At 42.6% G+C, this 23,882-nt stretch overlaps 1 protein-coding gene and 1 non-coding gene across 3 annotated transcripts in view; one reads left to right on the forward strand and one right to left on the reverse strand.

Moving 5' to 3' along the window:
* Positions 1–23,882, forward strand: part of BTBD11 (BTB domain containing 11) — a 322,152-nt gene that overhangs the window by 34,856 nt on the left and 263,414 nt on the right. The gene's annotated exons all lie outside the window — the stretch shown is intronic.
* TRNAC-ACA lies at positions 13,211–13,283 on the reverse strand. The gene has a single exon. It is a non-coding gene; the product is annotated as a tRNA-Cys (tRNA).

Here is a 23,882-nt window from a genome sequence, read left to right on the forward strand (position 1 = left end):
CCTGATCATACCCAAACATTTGTAGACTGCCTGCTAAGTGCCTGGCTCTGTGCTGAGCACAGTGGGGGATACAGAGCACAGTGGGGATACAGAGCCCAGAGGCACCACCTTGGCCCTCAAGGAACTCACCAGTAGAGCAGTGATGAATGGACAGTCCCCCATCAAAGACTTCTGAGAAGTGCTCAAGGAATGTTCCAGATTATCAGAGTGGAGGGAGGCAGAGCACTGTGGGTATTGGCATGGGATCTGGAGTCAAAACTGAGATCAAAATCTGGCTTTCAAAAACACTTTCTAGTTGTGACCCTAGGCCCATCACATAGCCTCTCAGAGCCTCAGTTTGCCCATCTATAACATGGGTATAGTAATACCTGAGTGGTTTAAGGATTAAATAGTTCAAGGCATATAAAGTATTTAGCAGAGTGTCTACTAGATTAAAATTTTTAATAATTTAAACCATTTTTAATATTATTAGGGCAGGCATCTTTTTTTTTCAATCTTTGGTGTACAGTTCTGAGTTTTGACAGAACCAGTTTTGAGCTGTAACCAGTACCACAAACAAGATACACACTCTTCTACTACCTGGACTTCCTTGGTGGCTCAGACGGAAAAGCATCTGTCTACAATGCGGGATACCCAGGTTCGATCCCTGGGTCAGGAAGATCCCCTGGAGAAGGAAATGGCTACCCACTCCAGTACTCTTGCCTGGAAAATCCCATGGACAGAGGAGCCTGGTAGGCTGCAGTCCATGGGGTTGCTACGAGTCGGACACAACTGAGCGACTTCACTTTCACTTTCTACTACCTACCCCCAAATTCCCTGGTCTTATTTCTCTGTAGCAAACCCTTCCCATACTCTTTTTTTCTTTGTGATAATTTATTATCTCTTAGTTTTTGCAAAACTTTTCTTGAGATGTAATTCACACTGTACAATTCACCTATTTAAAGTGTATGGGCCCATAGCTTTTAGTACCTTCACAGAGTTGTACAACCATCACCACAATTTTAGGAAACTTTCATCACCCCAGAAAGAAACTCTGAACCCTTTAGGGGTCACAGTTCATTCCTGTCAACTATCCCTTCTTCCCCTGCCCCAGCCCCTGAAAAACACTAATCTACTTTCTATGGATTTGCCTATTCTGGATACTTCATGTAAATGGAATTATACACTATCTGGTCTTTCATGACTGGCTTCCTTCACTGAGCAGAATATTTTCAAGGTTCATCCATGTTGTAGCATGTGGCGGTATTCCATTCCTTTTTATTGCTGAATGATACTCCATTTTATATATATCGCATTTTGTTTATCCATGTTTCAGTTGGTGGACATTTGGCTATCATAAATAATGCTGCTGTGAACATTGGTGGACAGGGTTTTATGTGGTATATGTTTTCCCATGGAATTGCTGGGCTGTAGGGTAAGTACGTGTAACGTTTTAGAGGAGCTGCCAGACTGTTTCCCATAGTAGCTGCACTATTTTGCTATCTCACAAGCAGTGTATGAGAGCTCCAGTCTCTCCACATCCTTGCTGATACTTATGATTATCTGTATTTTTGATTCCAGCCATCCCAGTGGGTATGAAGCAGTGTCTCAGTGTAGAGTCTTCTATACGTACCCTTCATTCCTGGCAACCACTGATTCACTCTCTGGCCCCCTCACTCTGCCTTTCCCAGAAGGTGATAGCTGTAGCCATCATGCATGATGTAGCCTCTGACTCTCTTCTTCCCTCCAGCATAAGGCACTGGAGATCCACCCGTGTGGCTGCGCTCCATTTCATGGCTGAGTTGCATTCCCTCCTTTGGATGGATGTACCCTAGGTTCCCGTGCTTGTCTGTGCAGTAAGGTGGACACTTTGCCCAGGGAATCAAATACTAAGCCTTATCCCTTGTCAGGACTTTTTATAGTTTTGGCCTTTTCTCAGCCTCCCTGGGCTGCCAGTGTTGCAGGACACCCAGCGTGTTCCTCTTTTAGGTTCCTCTGAGCTATAGAGCTGAGTCCTGTGAGCTGCAGTGCCTAGGAACCCGCCCAGCACTAGGATTTCTGTGTTGTGGCTCTGACATACCATCCGTGGTGAGAGGGCTGAAGCCCAGTGAGACAGATGGGGCCTGGACCACGGGGCATCTGCTGACGGGGAGCCAGCACCTCCGCTGCCCGGCTATCTCCCTTCTCATCAGGGAGTCCCAGAATCTGCTCCTTGGATTCATTCAGTTCAGTTCAGTTCAGTTGCTCAGTCATGTCCAACTCTTTGCTACCCCATGGACTGCAGCATGCCAGGCTTCCCTGTCCATCACTAACTCCCAGAGCTTACTCAAACTCATGTCTATCAGGTCGGTGATGACATCCAACCATCTCATATTCTGTTGTCCCCTTCTCCTCCTGCCTTCAATCTTTCCCAGCATCAGGGTCTTTTCCAATGAGTTGGTTCTTCGCACCAAAGTATTTGAGTTACAGCTTCAGCATCAGTCCTTCCAATGAATATTCAGGACTGACTACCTTTAGGAAGGACTGGTTGGATCTCCTTGCAGTCCAAGGGACTCTCAAGAGTCTTTTCCAACACCACAGTTCAAAAGCATCAATTCTTCGGCGCTCAGCTTACTTTATAGTCCAACTCTCACATCCATACATGACTACTGGAACAACCATTGCTTTGACTAGACAGACCTTTGTTGGTAAAGTAATGACTGTGCTTCTTAAGATGCTGTCTTGGGCTCATAAACAAAGCCATTTCTCATTCCCTTATCTGCTTTCATGGCTGGCTGGCAACTTTGAGCATTTGCCACCTCCCTACCCCTCTCCACCCTACCCCAAGTATAGCAGTTTTCCAACTCTCTATTATATGTGCATGGAGAATAGGATGTAATAATAATAAACTAATAATGAATTTGTACCTACCAGGTTTATTATGTATAGCAGAATCCACAAGGTAGACATAATCACTTTATGCAGGAAGAAATCAAGATCCCAGGAGGGTAAATAACTCATTCAGTTACCCGGCTTGGGATTTGCAGCAGGCTTGGGATTTGAACCTGCCATCTGTACTTTCATTCACTTCCAGTGGGTCTTGGACCTCAGTCATCTGCACACCACCTTCGTAAGCCTTTCTGCCACCTGAACTTTAGTTGTTTAACTTTTTTTTGCTATCATCAACTTCACAAGAACAGTTTTTGTTCATCAAAAACAAGTCCAGAGTGCAAGTGCGCATGACACAGAGTATTTGATGTACTAGTTGTAATTTTTGACTATATATGAAAATAAACACATAACTCAAAAATATTCATCTATATGTCACTTAAAACCAGCTGAGTATGTGGATCACACTTTGGGGAAGGAAACTCATGATGTGCAGTGATTTGCCTGCAGGTCTATCTTTCCCCCTTGATGGGGAGTGACAGGTAGGCTGTGCCTGTGGTTTATTCATTTCAGCATCTTCAGCATCCAGCACCATAATGGACCCATTATAAGCACTTGCTATGTGATTAATGGATAAATGACAGAATGAATGGAGTGAGAAAGGGGAAGAGTGAGTGGTGTTTCCCCTTCCTTAATGAGAAGACTAGAAGGAAACCTCTGGCCACTGGGGCCTTAGCACCAGGGGGACAAGAGTGCTTAGAGGGTTTGATGGCTGTGGTCACCATGGAGATGTTGGGAGGCTCACTTTCTCCCTGTGAAGTCCTTCTAGCCCTCTCAAGCTTTTGGTTTGTGGGACTATAGACATTGTCATCTTTCTCTAGTTCATCCAGCCTCTTTGATACCTGGATGTGGAAGGGTCAGCCCATCTCTGGTGGTTTCTCTTGCCAAACGAGTTCCCACCGTGTGACCCAGTGGCCACTTTCATTTCTTCTCAAGCCTCTTCAAATGGTCCAGCAGCATACCAGGCAGATTCTGCACCATCTCCTCTAGCGGAAAATGCAGCAGTAACAAGCCTGGGAGCTGTCGAGACCACAGTCCTAGTTAGTAGCTGGATGAGTCTGAAGATCTGCCAGTGAACTTAACAGCCAACATTTATTGAGGACCTACTGTGTGCCAAACACTGGGCTAAGGGCGCCTGAATTCTCTTCTACTTTAGAATCACCATCTAGGCATAGACATTGAAGCCAGAACTTGATTTCTGAGTTTAAAAGGAAAAAATTCAGCACAACAATTACTTATTGTACCCCAACTATATGGGAGGCTTCCCAAGTGGTGCTAGTGGTTAAGAACCCACCTGCAATGTAGGGGACATAAGAGATGTGGGTTCGATCCCTGGGTCAGGAAGATCCCTTGGGGAAGGAAATGGTAATACATTCCAGTATTCTTGCCTGGGAAATCCCATGGACAGAGGAGCCTGGTGGGCTGCAGTCCCTGGGGTCACAAAGAGTCAGACATGACTGAACACATAGTGTATAACTGTATGGGGACAGAGGGGAGGCTGAACTCAGCCTTGAGAAAACAAAGCTTCCTGCCCTCAAGAAGCTCAGTGGACCCTGAGGAATCTTGTTGAATTACAGCTTGGAAAGTTGCATGTGTGTAGGACAGGGTCTTGGAATGTCACCATACTTGTACCCTTAGACAACCAGAATATTATGAGCACATTGGACAGGCATATGTCATTTATGAATTCAGCTGACATTTATGGGGCATCTTGGGCACGGGTGGCAAGTGCATGGCTCATGTGTGCTCCCATTCTCATCACCTGCCCCACGGTAGGGGCCCTGGAGATGGCCTCCTTCAGCATCCTTCGGTGCCCTAGGCATTCAGTGCTGGTATTTGAAGTGAAATTCACAGCCCTTTCTCTGTTACTTGAAAGGCACTGGTGCTAAAATGTTGTTTATTTCATGAGACATTGATGCTTAGAGTGCTGCAGGGTACGACATGTGCTGTGTATTGCCCAACTCCTGGGGCACCTTTCACTTAGGTTACCATGTGTTCAGTGGCCTCTGGTCCACCCCGTGGGGCCCTGAAGGGATAGGAGATGGTAATTGATGTTTCTGGGCTTTTAAAGCACTTACTCTGCAAAATAAAGTTGGCACCCCTGTCGTTGATCTGAAACTATTACAAGAATATTACATATCTGTGGGATTCCTTTCTTCCTTCTTTGCATCCTTTCCCTCTCCTTCCTTCTCGCCTTCCCTTCCTTCACTTCCTTTGCCTTTCTCTCTTTTCCTTCCACAAATACTAGATAATCTACAATATACCAGCATATTCTGGGATTTAGCAGTAAACAGAACAGACAAACCCCTTTGCCTTCATGGAGCCCACAATCTGGTGGGGAAGACAGAAATAAAAAAAAATCCATGGAAAACATTTTAATTGAAATTAAAGATGTTAAAATTTAAAAAAAATTTTTAAAAAATAAAAAATTAAAATTTCCTGATTAAAAAAAAAATAAAAAAATAAAAATAAAAAAATGAACTATTTAAACCAAAAATAAATGAGATTAATGATATTAAATATAAATATATATAGTATATTATGTGGGGATAAGTGCTACAGAGAAAAAGTAGGGAATGGGGATGGGAGATAGTGATTTTAGATAGGGGGCAGGGGAAAGCATCAGTGAGACAGTGACATTTTAGTATAGACCTTCAAAGAGGTGAGGACATGAGCTCTACAGATACCTGTGTGTGTGCAAGCCGTCACTTCAGTTGTGTCCAATTCTTTGCAATGCCGTGGACTATAGCCCACCAGACTCCTCCATGGGATTCTCCAGGCAAGAATACTGGAGTAGGTTGCCATGCCCTTCTCCAGGGGATCTTCCCAAGGATCGAACGTGTATCTCCTACATCTCCTGCCTTGGCAAGTGGGTTCTTTGCCACTCTCGCCACCTGGGAAACCCTACAGTTAGATAACTGAGGAAGGGCCTTCTAGGCAGCGGGACACATGCCAAGGCCCAGAGGTAGGCATGTGCCCAAAATGTTTGAAGAAGAGTGAGGGAGCTGGCTGGAGTGGGTCGAACAAGGAGAAAGTGTAGAAGATGACTTCAGGCAGGTAATGAGGGATGAGGGCCGGACCTCAAAAGAATTCTATCCAAAATAAGTGGGCTTCCCTGATGGCTCAGATAGTAAAGAATCTGCCTGCAATGCAGGAGACCCAGGTTCAGTCTCTGGGTTGGGATCCAAAATGATGATTCTTGAAGTCTCTGAGCCACCCCAGATCCACTGAATTGGAAACTCTGGGAGTAGGGTCCACAATATTTGTTTAAACAAACCCCCCAGAGGGATTCTGATGCCACTGAAATGTGAGAGCCACTGACAGCAAACACCCAGGCCACTCCTGACCATTTCTGCAGGGCCTGCTACTTCCTCCGGTGTGTGATATAAAACAGAGGGGTGACCATCATTGACCTGACATCCTCACCCCAAGAAGTGCCATCATCTTAGTGTCTGGACATTGACATTCAGACTAATTAAAAAGTTAGATGCTGTATCCATGCTCAAACTGATGTCAGGTGACTTTGAGGGACAGAAGGTAGGAGGCAGGGATGAGTGGGCCAGTGTCTCAGGGCTGGGATCATTGACACTCAGTGTGGAGAGACCTTGAGGACATTAGTCTTGTCCCCAAATTGATCAGAAAAGACTGGGGCCTAGAGCGGGGAAAGAGCTGCTAATTGGATACACATGAGGCTCCTGTGGGTCCTCTGGACTTGAAGGCACCTTCTCTGTTCATTGTTCTTGTAGGCTCTGAGCACAAAGACTGTAGGCTTGGTGGCACCCAGACAACATTGCTGCTGGATGGATGTAGGAGATGTCAGCCGTGTGTGTAGGTGTAGGAGGCATTAGTGGTGTAGTAGGTGTGGGGGATGTCAGCCGTGTGTGTAGGCGTGGGAGGCATTAGTGGTATAGGTAGGTGTGGGGGATGTCGGCCGTGTGTGTAGGCGTGGGAGGCATTAGTGGTGTAGTAGGTGTGGGGGATGCAGGTGCTACAGATCAGAAAAAAGTGGAGGATAATAAGGAGAAGAAACATCCCATCAGGTGCTCTGAGGGACCAGGGTCTGGACCATTTGAGGAGTGGTGGGAGGTTTCTGAAAGTCTTCCCTGGTGGCTCAGAGGGTAAAGCGTCTGCCTGCAATGTAGGAGACCCGGGTTTGATCCCTGGGTCAGGAAGATCCCCTGGAGAAGGAAATGGCAACCCACTCCAGTATTCTTGCCTGGAGGATCCCATGGACAGAGACACCCTTCTGTGTCTGGATCTGAGCCAGCGGGCTAAGCATGAGGACCTGATTCAAAGGCTCTGAGTGCTGTGCTAAGTGGCTGGGGTTTAAACCTTTGGCAGTGCAAAGTCCCAGGTGCCCATTTCCTGATAACTGTTTCCAGACTTTTCTAAACTCCTTGCTAGGGTCACCATCTGCCTTCCCTGGCCAGTACTGACTGTTCCACAGGGCTCCTACAGAACCCTGCCCTGACTTTTATCAGAAGAGAATCAGAGCAACCAGACCTCAACTGATAAGTCAGGGAAGACCCTGAAGGGTCTGAATACAGTCCCATTTACCTCGTGGCTCTGTTTCCAAAGGTTGGGGGGCAGGACCATCTGAGGCTGAGAAGTACAGATTGAACGCTCTGCAGGAGTTCTCTCCAGCAGCCACTGCACACTTGGCTTTTGAAAAATGAAAAATATTCAATACCTTCTTTTCTTATTTTTTAGGAAATTTATGTACATTGGGAAAAATGGAACATTTCCATAAGCAATAAAAAAAAATTTAGATGACCCTCCATTTCACCCTCTAGAGATAGTGTTAACAGCTTGTATATCTTATCCAAATGTGTTTCCTCATTTCATGTTTTCCTTACAAGATAGAATCATCTTGTAGATATTGTTCTGTATTTGGCTCTGTTCACTTAGATTATGAACATCTTTACATGTTGTTACACATTCTTGGCAGCATTGCTTTAAACGGCTGTATGATGTGCTATCTTACAGTGAGTTCCCTAATACTGGACATTTAGGTTGTTTCCCATTTTTCGCTTTTATAATCAGCTCTGTTGTGAATTGCCCTGTAATGTCACATATGATTGATTATATCCTAAGGTTAAATTCCTAAATGTAGGATTAAATTCCTAAATGTAGGAACCAGCCAACTCATAAAAGGCCTTGAATGCCCACCAGAAATATTGCAGTGACCATCATTGAGGTTGCAGGTAATCCAGTAAACAGCACCTCTCTCTACACCAGTTCTGATATAGCCGAGGTAGACATAGGAGATAGGAAGATGGAGATGAAAATACTGCTTTTATTACTAATAAAGACTAGTTAGGAGAACATGGCTTAGATATGCATCTACAATTGGCTTCTTAATACTGGACCCTGCCACTAATCAGGGGTAGGCACCTACTCCTGGACTGTACTGGAAAATTGGAGACCTCACCCTGATAAACTATGGCAGAGCAGTTCAGAGGACTGCTCCCTTCCTGTAGGCAGCTGACTTCCAGGGAGAAGGTGGGAAAAGGGGCTGGGCTGTGCCTGCCCAGCTCCTCCTCCCCAATTCACTAACCAGATGAGTCATTCCACCTCCCCAGAGAAGAGTAAGTCAGTGTGTGAAGAGAAGCCTAGAGTGTTACACAAATGCATGTCTCTCCACAAGGCAGGCAAACAGCGAGGGAGGGCAATAAGCTTTCTCTAGTGATAATTATGAAAATGATAGCTAATTTGTATTGAGTACTGTGCTGGGCTTTGTGCATGCAACTTCTTTGATCCTTTGCACAATGAAATAGACATTCTGTCCCTGTCTGTCTTGCAAATGAGGAAACAGGCTTAGAGAATTAAGTAGTACGTCCCCAATCTCCTAGCTGGTATGCAGAAGAACTGGGATTCAAACCCAGGCAGCCTGACTCCAGAGACTGTTAGGAATCTGCTTCCCACCGTCAGCATCATCTGACTTTTGAAAAGCTAACAACCCCTAAACTTAGAGGAAGAGTCAGCTAAAAGCCATACCTGCCAGCTTGTGAGTGTCCCCAGGTTGAGATGGCATGCCCCTCACTGGAAGACCTTCTGAGCAGCCCTGTTCCCATGAAATTCATTAATTGCTTTTGAGAGAACCACTTGACCAAGTGTCCTGAATTACGACGAGCAGCGATTATGCCAGACCGCATAGGATAGAGAGGACCTTGACAAGTGTCCTTACTTCACAGAGGACTCAGACACCCTCAAGTTCACAGTGTGAGGTTTCTGATGATTCCATTTCATCTTAAGTATCTCAGCCATTCACTAAGAATTTTCTTGGATTTAGGGAGAAAATAATGAATCTGTTAAATATTTTGTTTCAATTAGAAAGGAAACATGTAATTGGGAGGATGGGGTGAGAACACTAATTATAGTTTTAATTGTGTCTCTTGCCCTTTAGGGTAAACGCTAAGGAAGTAGGTAAAGAAAGAGAAACTGAGCTTTTCTTTAAGAGGTTTTCTGCTGTTCCAGGCAATTTCCCAAAGAACAGTCACCTCTGTTGTAACCCATTTTCAGTTTTAATTGCTTTACAAGCAGAAGCTAGACTTTTTTTTCCCCTTCCTTTTTAAAGCAAGTAATTTTGATGTTCCTTTAATTATATGTTCTTATAATTCTTTTATTCTTTAAACATTGGCTAAGATTTACCAAGAAATTTATAGACCTTGATATTTATGCATTAGTATCTGACTAGTAAAAACATTAGTGAAGAAATGAAAGGTACTGATTAAAAACATAGATTCTGGAGTTTCCATTCCCGAGGTTCACAGTTGCGCTATCTTTTACTAGTTGTGTAATCTGGCAAGTTGCCTAACTTCTCTGTGCTTTAGTTTCTTGTCTATAAAATGGGCTTAACAGCAGCACCCCCAACATAATTATTACAAGGATTCAAGATAGTCAAGATGGGCTACATTACACTGCAGTGAAGTGAAGTGAAGTCGCTCAGTCGTGTCCAACTCTTTGCAACCCTGTGGCCTGCAGCCCACCAGGCTCCTCGATCCACGAAATTCTCCAGGCAAGAAAACTGGAGTGGGTTGCCATTAAATCCCAAATCGCAGAAGTTTGATGCAACCAAGGTTTATTTCTCACTCATGCAAAGCCCTCCAAAGATCTGCATGATTCCCAGTGCAGTTGCCCACCATATGCTGGCTCCACATATTCCAGGCTGCTTCAGTTTTACAGCCCCTTCATATCAACATGCTTCCATGCTTGCTACAGCAGAGAAGATATGCTGGGGAATTACGTACTGGCTCCCAAAGGCTTCAACAGGCAATGACACAAATCACTTCTGCTTGTGTTTCATTGGGGAAAGCAAATTGCGTAGGGATGCATAAATTCAAGGTGGCAGAAAAGACCAGAAGCAGAGGGAAACTGGAGACACGGGTGAGCAAGCGGTACGTCCACCACCGTGTGCATAGTGCTTGTTAAAAATAAGCGTGAAGTAGGAGTAGGCTCTCATTGCTGATGGTTCAGTTCAGTCCAGTTCAGTTCAGTTGCTCAGTCGCGTCCCGCTCTTGTCACCCCATGATCCGAGCATGCCAAAATACAATTTTAATTTTTATCGAGGCTACTTTTACTTTCTTTTTAGATTTGGTCTAAAGAATAACTTCCACATACTCAAAGGGGCCCAAATGGATGCCCCTGGGAGGTGGTGCATATAGCCACTGTCACAATGGTTGCTTTAGTGCCCTGTCACTCAGTAGGTAGCATGTATTTGAAAGGTAGCATCATTTGTGTTTGAGAACATGGGCTTCGAGTCAGGTGGACTTGCGTTTGAATCTCAGAACTAACACCTACTGAATGTGATCTTGATGAGGTGATTTAAACTTTCCCAGACTCAGTGACTTCACAGTTATCATGGGATCATCTTTAATACCCCTCTTTTATTTTTCATTATTTTATCTTTTATGGCAAAATTGCCTCACAGCCAATTAGTTATGCAGTGAAAATGGTGGCCAAAATTGTTGGCAGCAAAGATGTTTGCAGCAATGAAACTTACGGAGATGACATGGGACACAGGTGAACAATTTTCTGAACCCTCAGCTTGCTCATCTGCAAAGTGGGAGTAATATGCTAACATTTTAGAGCTTTTTATCTTTTTATTTGACTGGAGTATAATTACTTTACAATGTTGTGTTAGTCTCTGCTGTACAGTGAAGTGAATCATCTGTATGTAGACATGTTTCCCCTCCCTCCTGAGCCTTCCTTCACCCCCTACCTCTTGTAGCCTATGCTCTCACACCCTGTATCCCACCTCTCTATGTCCTCACAGAGCACTGAGCTGAGCTCACTGTGCTTTATAGCAGGTTCTCACTAGCTAGCTATTTTACACATGGTAGTGTGTATATGTCAGTCCCAATGTCCAGTTCCTCTCAACCTCTCCTCCCCCCACCACCCCGTGTCCACCCGTCTATTCTGCATACCTGCATCTCTATTTCTGCCCTGAAAATAGGTTCATCTGTACCATTTTTCTAGATTCCACAAAGAGGTGTGGATGGACCTAGAATCTGTCATATAGAGTGAAATAAGTCAAAAAGAAAAAAAATACCATATATTAACTCATATATGTGGAATCTAGGGCTTTGTAGGTCACATGCATAGATACTTAATACACAGAGTAAACACCAAAAACAATTTTTCCCTTTTGTCTCCACCTGCTTCATAATTATGTCAGACTGTGACCCTGATCTGGCTGTAGGGTAGCCGTTTGGGACATCTTCAACTCCTCCCTGCCTCCCAAGGTTGTTGCCAGGTAAATGAGCTGATATAAACATTTACCAATGTGGGTGCATAGCAGCTGCTCAGTAAATGCTGGTTTCCATCACCCTCCCCCACCCCACCATGTTCTCTTACTATGGTGCTCTTCCCAGGATGGGATGGAATTACGGACATTGGGAAGAGAGATGATTCACAACCTTGGGTGGGTCCAGCTTGGCACTGCATACATCTCAACAGACAACTGCCCATTCCACCTGCTACAGTGAACTGACCCACCACAACGTAAAAGGTTAGACTTCACTCACAAATGGGGAGCATTCATGGAATTAGACAGCCTCTGAAGGAATACTGAACAGCCTCTGAAGCAACCACTTCACACTTGTTGTTGTTCAGTCAATCAGCCATGTCTGACTCTTTGTGACCCTATGGACTGCCACATGCCAGGCTTCCCTGTCCATCACCAACTCCCAGAGCTTGCTCAAGAGTCGATGATGCCATCCAACCATCTCATCCTCTGTCATCCCCTTCTCCTCCTGCCTTCAATTTTTCCCAGCATCAGGGTCTTTTCCAGTGAGTCAGATCTTTACATCAGGTGGCCAAAGTATTGGAGCTTCAGCTTCAGCATCAGTTCTTCCAATGAATACTCAGGGTTGATTTTGTTTAGGATTGACTGGTTTGATCTCGTTTCAGTCCAAGAGATTCTCAAGAGTTCTTCTCCAACACCACAGTTCAAAGGCATCAGTTGTTTGGCACTCAGACTTCTTATGGTCCAACTCTCACATCCATACATAACTACTGGAAAGACCATAGCTTTGACTATATGGGCTTTTGTCAGCAAAGTAACATGTCTGTTTTTTAATATGCTATCTAAGTTTGTCATAGCTTTTCTTCCAAGGAGCAAGCATCCTCTAATTTCATGGCTGCAGTCACCATTCACAGTGATTTTGGAGCCCAAGAAAGTAAAGTCTGTCACGATTTCCATTGTTTCCCCATCTATTTATCATAAAGTGATGGGACCAAATGCCATGATCTTTTTTTTTTTTTTTGAATGTTGTTTTAAGCCAGATTTTTCACTCTCCTCTTTCACCTTCATCAAGAGGCTGTTAAGTTCCTCTTTGCTTTCTGCCATAAAGGTGGTGTCATCTGCAGGTCTGAGGTTATTGATATTTCTCCTGGCAATCCTGATTCCAGCTTGTGCTTCATCCCACCTGGCATTTTGCATGATGTATTTTGCATATAAGTTAAATAAGCAGGGTGACAATAAGCAGGGAGCCTTGGGGTACACCATTCCCAATTTTGAACCAGTTCATTGTTCCATGTCCTATTCTAACTGTTGCTTCTTGACCTGCATACAGGTTTCTCAGGAGTCAGGTAAGGTGGTCTGGTATTCCTGTCTCTTTAACAGTTTTCCACAGTTTGTTGTGACCCACACAGTCAAAGGCTTTGAAGTGAAGAAGTGAAGTCGCTCAGTCATGTCCAACTCTTTGCGACCCCATGGACTATAGCCTACCAGGATCCTCCATCCATGGGATTTTCCAGGCAAGAATACTGGAGTGGGTTGCCATTTCCTTCTCCAGGAGATCTTCCTGACCCAGGGATTGAACCTGGGTCTCCTGCATTGTAGGCAGACGCTCTACCGTCTGAGCCACCAGGGAAGTCAATGAAGCAGAAGTAGATGTTTTTCTGGAATTCTCTTGCTTTCCCTGTGATCCAGCTGATGTTGGCAATTGGACCTCTGGTTCCTCTGCCTTTTCTAAATCTAGCTTATACTCTGGAAGATTGACCTCACACTAAGATAGACCAATAGTTGGCTCAGGTGCCTGTGGGTACCCATTGGAGCTGATGAAGCCAGAGTGAGAGTAAGGCATCAGGAGGATACATCACACATTCCTGATGAGATTGAAGCCACCAGCACCTTTCCACACTTGGTCTTCTGGAAGACTTCTGAGAATGTGCTGCTTCTTCTCTGAAGCCCTTTCTTCCCTTTCCTTGCTGTGTGTCCTACTTGAACACATGATCAGTATCCATCAGTGAGCCTTCCAAAGGGGAATTAGATCTCATTCATCTTGGCACCCCAGACCCTAGCACACAGTAGGCAATTAACAGACGATTATTGAATGAATAATTGCAGGAGGAAATCAGAGACCTTGAAAACACCTATTTTCCAGGGAAAACATGTTACATAAGCTCTTTGCATATATTGAGTCTCCTGGGCAGAGAAGAGTGGGTATTTTCCTTCTCATCACATGTCTTTTTTTTTTTTTTTTAAGAAAGTAAAGATGATAAACCTTACCACCAGGAAACTCTGCAGGGTACCATTTGAGGCTATGGAAAAGGTTCAGTGATTGATTAGTCATGCCTGCTGGGGAGAAGGCATAGAAGAGAGCAGCACTTATGCCTGACAGCTGCCATCTCTCTTAAACCTCTAACTAGCGACCAAATTAGTGAAAATGCAGCTTATTCAGTGAAGTATGGCCTTTTCTTCAATCTTTAATAGAGATATTTAGTAAATATGTTTTACTATTAAAATGAAAATGGGGTGGAAAATAGACTTCATCTTATCCATAGTGACTATATATTTGTACCTTATCAACAGAAAAGATCCTTTTAGCGAATAAGAAGGAATGTAACCCCTGTATCTGAATGACTGATTATTCTTTCTGCCTATTAAGGGATTCAGTGATAGCCCCAAAGACAGAAAGGAGGACATTCCTTGTATATCAGGGGCCACGTCTAGGGGTGATGTGTCAGTATCCTGGGTTATCCTTGGCCTTAAAATCAGAACATCTATGTTTTTCTCACAACTTTTTTTTTAATTTATTTTTTTATTGAAGGATAATTGCTTTACAGAATTTTGTTGTTTTCTGTTAAACCTCAACATGAATCAGCCATAGGTATACATATATCCCCTCCCTTTCAAACCTCCCTCCCATCTCCCTCCCCATCCCACCCCTCTAGGTTGATATAGAGCTCCTGTTTGAGTTTCCTGAGTCATACAGCAAATTCCCATTGGCTATCTATTTTACATATGGTAATGTAAGTTTCCATGTTACTCTTTCCATACATCTCACCCTCTTCTCCCCTGTCCCCCTGTCCATAAGTCTATTCTTAATGTCTGTTTCTCCATTGCTGCACTGTAAATAAACTCTTCAGAACCATTTGTCTAGATTATGTATATGTGCATTAGAAGACAGTATTTATCTTTCTCTCTCTAACTCACTTCACTCTTTATAATAGGTTCTAGGTTCATCCACCTCATGAGAATTGACTCAAATGTGTTCCTTTTCATGAAGTGAAGTGAAAGTCGCTCAGTCGTGTCTGACTCTTTGTGACCCCATGGAATTCTCCAGGCCAGAACACTGGAGTGGGTAGCCTTCCCCTTCTCCAGGGGATCTTCCCAACCCAGGGATTGAACCCAGGTCTCCCGCATTGTAGGCAGCTTCTTTACCAACTGAGCTATGAGGGACGTCCATTGGTTTTTATGGCTTAGTGAGAGTTAGACTGTGAAGAAAGCTGAGCGCCGAAGAATTGATGCTTTTGAACTGTGGTGTTGGAGAAGACTCTTGAGAGTCCCTTGGACTGCAAGGAGATCCAACCAGTCCATTCTAAAGGAGATCAGCCCTGGGATTTCTTTAGAGGGAATGATGCTGAAGCTGAAACTTCAGTACTTTGGCCACCTCATGCAAAGAGTTGACTCATTGGAAAAAACTCTGATGCTGGGGGGAATTGGGGGCAGGAGGAGAAGGGGACGACAGAGGAGGAGATGGCTGGATGGCATCACTGACTCGATGGACATAAGTCTGAGTGAACTCCGGGAGTTGGTGATGGACAGGGAGGCCTGGTGTGCTGCAATTCATGGGATTGCAAAGAGTCGGACACAACTGAGCAACTGAAATGAACTGAACTGAACTGAACTGAATATTCCATGTGTATATGTACCACAACTTCTTTATCCATTCATCTGTTGATGAGCATCTAGCTTGCTTCCATGTTCTAGCCATTGTAGATAGTGCTGCAATGAACAATGGGATACATGTGTCTTTTTCAACCCTGGTTTCCTCAGGGTATATGCCTAGGAGTGGGATTGCTGTGTCATATGGTGGTTTTATTCCTAGTTTTTTAAGGAATCTCCATACCATCTTCCATAGTGGCTGTATCAATTCCCACCAACAGTGCAAGAGTGTTCCCTTTTCTCCACACCCTCTCCAGCATTTATTGTTTGTAGACTCTTTGATGATGGCCATTCTGACCGATGTGAGGTGATAGCTTACTGTAGTTTTGATTTGCATTTCTCTAATGAGTGATGTTGAGCATCTTTTCATGTGTTTGTTAACCATCTGTATGTCTTCTTTGGAGAAATGTCTGTTTAGGTCTTTTTCCCACTTTTTGATTGGGTTGTTTGTTTTCCTGGTATTGAGTTGTATGAGCTGCTTGTATATTTTGGAAATTAATACTTTGTCAGTTGTTTCATTTGCCATTATTTCCTCCCATTCTGAGGGCTGTCTTTTCACCTTGCTTATAGTTTCCTTTGTTGTAAAGCTTTTAAGTTTAATCAGGTCCCACTTGTTTACTTTTGTTTTTATTTCCAATTCTTTAGGAGGTGGGTCATAGAGGATCTTGCTTTGATTTATGTCATCGAGTGTTCTGCCTATGTTTTCCTCTAAGAGTTATATATTTTCTGGTCTTACATTTAGGTTTTTAATCCATTTTGAGTTTATCTTTGTGTATGGTGTTAGGAAGTGTTCTAATTTCATTCTTTTACATGTAGCTGTCCAGTTTTCCCAGCACTATTTATTGAAGAGGCTGTCTTTGCCCCATTGTATATTGTTGCGTCCTTTGTCAAAAATAAGGTACCCACAGGTGCATGGGTTTATTTCTGGGCTTTCTATCTTGTTCCATTGGTCTATATTTATGTTTTTGTTTCAGTACCATACTGTCGTGATGACTGTAGCTTTGTAGTATAATCTGAAGCCAGAAGGGTTGATTCCTCCAGCTCCATTCTTTTTTCTCAAGACTGCTTTGGCTATTCAGGGTCTTTTGTGTTTCCGTATGAATTGTGAATTTTTTTCTTCTAATTCTGTGAAAAATGCCATTGCTAATTTGATAGGGATTGCATTGAATCTGTAGATTGCGTCTGGTAATATAGTCATTTTCACAATATTGATTCTTCCTACCCAGGAACATGGACTATCTCTCCATCTGTTTATGTCTTCTTTGATTTCTTTCATTAGCATCTTATAATTTTCTGTGTACAGTTCTTTCATCTTCTTAGGTAAGTTTATTCCTAGATATTTAATTTTTTTTGTTGCAGTGGTGAATGGGATTGATTTCTTAATTTCTCTTTCTGATTTTTCATTGTTAGTATATAGAAATGCAAGTGATTTCTGTGTATTGATTTTATATCCTGCAACTTTGCTAAATTCACTGATTAGCTCTAGTAATTTTCGGATCCTATCTTTACAGTTTTCTATGTACAGTATCATGTCATCTGCAAACAGTGAGAGCTTTACTTCTTCTGTTCCAATCTGGATTCCTTTTATTTCTTTTTCTTTTCTGATTGCTGTGGCTAGGACTTCCAGAACTATGTTGAATAACAGTGGTGAAGGTGGTCACCCTTGTGCTGTTCCTGATCTTAGGGGAAATGCTTTCAGTTTCTCACCATTGAGAACAATGTTTGCTGTAGGCTTATCTTATATGGCCTTTACTATGTTGAGGTAGGTTCCTTCTATGCCCACTTTTTGAAGAGTTTCAATCATAAATGGGTACTGAATTTTGTCAAAGGCTTTTTCTGTATCTATTATCATATTGTTTTTATCTTTCAGTTTGTTAATATGATGTATCACATTGATTTATTTGCATATATTGAAGAATCCTTGCATTCCTGGAATAAACCCAACTTGATCATGGTGTATGAACTTTTTGATGTGTTGTTGAATTCTGTTTGCTAAAATTTTGTTGAGGATTTTTGCATCTAGTTTCACCAGTGATATTGGCCTGTAGTTTTCTTTTTTTGTGTTGTCTTTGTCTGGTTTTGATATCAGGGTGAAGGTGGCCTCGTAGTGTGAGTTTGGAAGTGTTCCTTCCTCTGCAATTTTTTTGAAAGAGTTTCAGAAGGGTAGGCATTAGTTCTTCTCTAAATATTTGATATAATTCTCCTGTCAAGCCATTTGGTCCTGGACTTTTGTTTTTTGGGAGATGCTTGATCACAGCTTCAATGTCAGTGCTTGTAATTGGGTTGTTCATAATTTCTATTTCTTCCTGGTTCAGTCTTGGAAGATTGAACTTTTCTAAGAATCTGATGCTGGGAGGGGTTAGGGGCAGGGGGAGAAGGAGATGAGAGGATGAGATGGCTGGATGGCATCATTGACTCTATGGACGTGAGTCTGAGTGAACTCCGGGAGTTGGTGATGGACAGGGGGGCCTGGCATGCTGCAATTCATGGGGTCACAAAGAGTCCTTTTTTCATTTCTAATTTTGTTGATTTGATTCTTCTCTCTTTTTTCCTTGGTGAGTCTGGCTAAAGGTTTGTCAATTTTGTTTATCTTCTCAAAGAACCAGCTTTTGGTTTTATTAATCTTTACTATTGTTTCTTTCATCTCTTTTTCATTTATTATTGCCCAGATCTTTATGATTTCTTTCCTTCTACTAATTTTGGGAGCTTTTTGTTCTTTTTCTTTCCGGTTGTTTTAGGTGTAAAGTTGGGCTGTCTAGTCAATGTTTTTCTTGTTTCTTGAGGTAGGATTGTATTGCTGTGAACTTCCCTCTTAGAACTGCATTTGCTGCAGCCCATAGGTTTTGAGTTGTTCTGTTTTCATTGTCATTTGTTTCTAGAAATCTTTTGATTTCCCTTTCGATTTCTTCAGTAACCTTTTGGTTATTTAGAAACATGTTGTTTAATCTCCATGTGTTTATGTTTCTTTTTCTTGTAATTGATATCTAGTCTCATAGCGTTGTGTCAGAGAAGATGCTTGATACAATTTCAATTTTTTTTAATTTACTGAGGTTTGATTTGTGACCCAAGATGTGGTCTATCCTGGAGAATGTTCCATGTGCACTTAAGAAGAAGGTATATTCTTCTGCATTTGGATGGAATGTCCTGAGGATATCAATGAGATCCATCTCATCTAATGTAGAGATGTATCCCACGTCCACCTACTCCTCTGCCATCTTGTTCCTCCCCACACTGCACACTTTGAAGATACTATAATTTTATTGGTCATATATTCCTTTGCCACATGCCTTTCCCTAGACATGTGGCAAAACAGGCCACGTGTCTTGCAGATATCCCCACATTCTGGATTTGTCTGATGGTTTCCTCCTGATTATGGTAAAATGAAACACATTTGGCAGGAATGCCCACAGGTATGATTTTGTATTTGTTATAGCATTCTCCCCCTTGGAGCACATAACATCAGGGTGTCCCACAGCTGGAGACACAAAGTTTGAAGCCCAAGGACCTGGGGTGGCCAGAGACGGTCCAGGAGAGTCCCTCCCAGCTCCAGGAGCCACTACTTTTTTCTAATTAAGATTGTTCAAACCTGTGGGAAACCTGAAGAACTAGTATGATGAATGCCTCTATACCCTTTATCTTTACCTTGTTTCACCAACTGGTAGCATTTTGTCACAATTGTATGCTCCCTCTCCCTTTCTCTCTCTTTACACATACACACACACACACACATATTTCTTTCTTGCCAAGCCATTTAAAAGTAAATTTCAGGTATCATGACACTTCATCCCTCATCTTTACCCCAAATGCTTCAGCTGCCTTTCCTAATGACATGGACATTCTCCTACACAATTATAAGACCATTATTGCAATCAAGAGCTGTAACATTAATACAGTAATATTATCACACCTCAGAATATTAATCTTAATTCAGTAATATCATCTGCTAGTTGATTCTTATTTAATTTTCCTGAAATGAACCAAGAGTGACTTTGATAGCTTTTAACAGACCAGCAACCAATGCATTACCTCTGATTGCTAAATGTCTTCAGTCCCTTTTAAATCTAGAACAGCTCCCCTGCCTTTTTGTGCTTTCATGATAATGTTTTTGAAGAAAAACAGGCCACATGTCTTGCAGATGTCCCCACATTCTGGATTTGTCTGATGGTTTCCTCCCGGTTATGGTAAAATGAAACACATTTGGCAGGAGTGCCCACAGGTATGATTTTGTATTTGTTATAACATTCTCCCTTTTGGAGCACGTAACATCAGGCTATCCCACAGCTGGAGACACAAAGTTTGATTTCTTGGTTAAAGGAAGTGACAGCAAGAGCTCGCCATTGTAAAGACACAGATTTCCTTTTTAACTCACAGATTAAGTGAGTGATATTTTGACAGCACATGAATATCCTATTCTCCAACAGTCTTCCTCTCAGAAGTCTTAGCCTCCATTGATGATCCTCACCTGAGTCACTTACTAAAGATTGCAAAATAGTGATTTTTCTAGTTCTATTGTTCCTTCCACAATGATTAGCTTGCATTCCAGAAAACTGTGGGTTGATTGCTTATCCTCTTTGAGCTTTATCCTACTTATCTATATAAAAAGCATAATAAAAGAGTATTGATATAAGGGTTAATCTTGACAGTGAATACAAAAGAACCTCGTATCATATGTTTGACAGTTGAGAGGAATTACTATTATTTACATTCTAGGAGTTGGAAGTGGGGTGCCTCAAATAAAATGAGTAAATTTAAGTTAGTGGTTTCTAAAAGAAAAATAAGAAGCATATAAACAGCTCAGTTCAATTCAGCAAATATTTATAAGCTTCTGCTGTGTGCCTGAACAGTGCTCAGCATGGAGATAAATACCTTAATGCCCTAGATTCCTGGGGGGAAGAAGATGTGTAAAGCAAAGATCATTGGAAAAAAATTAATTTGTTAATCAGTAAATTAAGTCACTCATTCATTATTTTATTCATTCAATAAACATTTAAGGAGGTGCTGGGGACTTGTTGTTGTTCAGTTGCTAAGTCGTGTCCAACTCTTTGCAACTCCATGAACTGCAGCGTGCCAGACTTCCCTGTCCTTCACCATCTGCCAGAGCTTGCTCAAACTCGTGTCCATTGAGTCGGTGATGCCATCCAACCATCTCATGCTCTGTCACCCGCATCTCCTCCTGCCCTCAGTCTTCCCCAGATCAGGGTTTTTTCCAGTGAGTCCACTCTTTGCATCAGGTGGTCAAAGTATTGGAGCTTCAGCTTCAGCATCACTCCTTCCAATGAATATTCAGGGTTGATTATTCAGGGTTCAATATTCAAGGTTGATCCTTTAGGACTGACTGGCTTAATCTCCTTGCAGTCCAAGGAACTCTCAAGAGACTTGTCCAGCACCACAATTTGAAAGCATTTATTCTTCAGCACTCAGTCTTCTTAACGGGCCAACTCTCACATCCATACATGACTACTGGAAAAACCATAGCTTTGACTATACAGGCCTTTGTAGGCAAAGTGATGTCTCTGCTTTTTAATATGCTGCCTAGGTTTGGCGTAGCTTTTCTGCCAAGGAAGAAGTGTCTTTTAATCCCTGATCCCTGCCCCTAGAGAGCCAACAGTCTGGTAGAGACTCACAGTTTCTCCTTGGGGCACCCCCTGAATTCAGACTCAGGTCTGCCTGACTCCAGGTCCAACCCTTCTATGGAACTCCAAGGAAAGGGACAATGGCAGGTACCTTCTCTGGTGAACTGTTTGGGCTGAGCTGTGTTTGTTGCATAGTCGTTGCTCTAATGTGTCTATGTAGTGGATTTCCAGGCCAGCCTACTCCTGAACCCCATGTCCTCCTGAGACACAGCAGATTCAGGCTACAAGCCTTGCATCATCTCCTGCAGGTGCAGGCCTGAGCATGCCTTGCTGGCTCACCCACTGGCTGGCCACTTGTTCTCACCTGAGATTCTCTCAGGAGCTGCTATCACCCCCACATGGAGGGATGCAGCCCATCAGTGCCATCGGTTGGTGCTGTTCGGATCTTGCCTCTCCAGTCAGCTTGTTTGCTGCTCTGTTCCCTCATGGGGGCACCTCTTTTTAGGTCACAGCGAAGTGCAGTATGGGCAGTAGCTGCTGTGGCTGTCATCTTTGTACTGAGGAAGTGCAGTGACCATGAAGGTTACGAAGTGAATGTCGGTCTGGGCCAGTTAAAACCTGGTGGGGAAACTCTGTGCTTACAAGTCTGGTTGGTGTAAAGCCTGATTGGCATAAAATGCATTCTGAAATCAACTAGGGAAAGTTATTTCAACCTCTTTCCCTTGCCTTTTCTTTTGGATCTCAGATATAAGAAGAGTTGAGTAATTCATACTCATAAGTTTATGGAAGTTTCGTCATGAGCAATGCCAGGTTTTCTCTCGTCTTAATTTTTTTCTCGTCATCTGTGATCTCTACTCCCCTGTCAATACCCATGTAAGGTGTCTATTACATGCCCTGGAGCGGGCATATGTTTGTAAAAAATAGTGTTGCTTTGAGTGTGTGTGTGTATTAATGATTTATAGGAAAGATACTGTGCCGACAAGCTTCCTCTGTTCTTGCCATTTTCACTCTTGTTCTCACTGTGGTTTTAAAGACTATCCATGTGCTTGGCTGTACATCTAGCTTATTGCTTCTAACATCTGCATAGTTGTATCAATCAAGGTAAGCTAAGTCATGGTACAGTAACAACACCAGATTTTTAATGACTTGAAATGATAAAGGTTTACTGCTTGGCCGTACTACAGGTCCATCAGTTCAGTGGAAACTTTGCTTCACTTCTCACTCAGGTCATAGTCTGATGGAGCCTCCACCATTCACCATGGCAGGGAGAGGAGAAATTGGCAGATCACACACTGGCTTATAAAGGCTCTTGTAAAGGCCCAAAAGGGGGCAGAGTGCATACTGATCCACAGGTGGCCAAAACAAGTCACATAGCTATTCCCAGTTTCGTAAGGGATAGAAAATGTAATCCTTCCATGAATTTTAGGAGGAAAGCTAGAAATGATTGTGAAATGTCCTAAAACTACCACATAGTAGGTGCCCACCATTTTTGCATTTATCCATTCTTTAGCCATAGGCAACTAGTTGCTTCCAATTCCCCATCACCATGAGCAGTACAGTCACAAATATCCTTTGCTTATCCCCTTATAGACCTGTGCAGGTGTCTCTCTGAGCTCTGTACCCAAGCATGTGTTTGTTGGGTCATAAGGTTAACAGGCACTAGGTTTCTTTCAATAGTCACTACCAGATGAGTCTCTAGAATGGCTACACCAATCTAGACTCCCAAATTCATTTAGTGAGCCAGTTTTCTCAGCATTATTAAAGAGTCAGTCCTTTCTCCACTGACATAAGTGTGTGGGTTCTTACTTACCCATATCCTCTCCAACAGTCAATATTAAGCATTCAAATTTTGATAATTTATTGGGTATAATGAGGAATTTCTTCATTTCTTTCATTAACAATGACTTTGGGAATTTTCTATATATCTGTTGAGCATGCTAACATTCTAGTTTCCACTTTTTTGAACTGCCAATTCATATTTACAGACCATTTTTTCTGTTATTTCTTATTGATTTATTGGTATTCCTAGGGTGGGCTCAATATTAATCCTTCATTGTGCTTAGAAATTGCACAGTCTATATCTTTTTCCACTATGCCACTTCTCTGTTAACTTTGTCCATAGTGCCTTTTGTTGAATGGAAGCCTTTTATTTTTATTTAATCAAGTACTTTTTTTAAATGGATTGTGCTTTGGGGAACTTATTTAAGAGGTTCTTTCATACCCTGAGTTCATGAAGATAATCTCTCCCACTTTATTCTGCTAGCTTATAGATTTCTTTTTCCAGATTTATGTTTTTTAATTCATTTGGAATCTACCTTTATATATGTGAGAGGGATCCAAATTCATTTAGTGAGCCAGTTTTCTCAGCGTTATTAAAGAGTCAGTCCTTTCTCCACTGACATAAGAAAGAGGCAACCTTTATCATAAATCAGGTTCTTGTATGCATAGGTTTGTTTCTGAGCTTTTTTTTCTCTTCTGAGTTCTCTGAACCTTACCATTTGAAAACAAGCAGAACGAGGTTTTTGTTTTGCACAATTGGTATGTTGCGTTCTGAGCAAGTGAGCCTTGACAGTTTCCTGTAATGCTGGGAAGTGGTAGGCATAATGAAATGAATGTTGTTCTTGAGGTCAGAAGAACCTGTGCTCAGTCCTGGCTCCACCACTTCCCAGTCACATGAACTTGAGCAACTTCCTCAACCTCTCTGAGCCTCTGTTTCTTCATCTGTAAAA

This window comes from Capra hircus, chromosome 5 (assembly GCF_001704415.2).
Source record: "Capra hircus breed San Clemente chromosome 5, ASM170441v1, whole genome shotgun sequence".
Lineage (NCBI taxonomy): Eukaryota > Metazoa > Chordata > Mammalia > Artiodactyla > Bovidae > Capra > Capra hircus.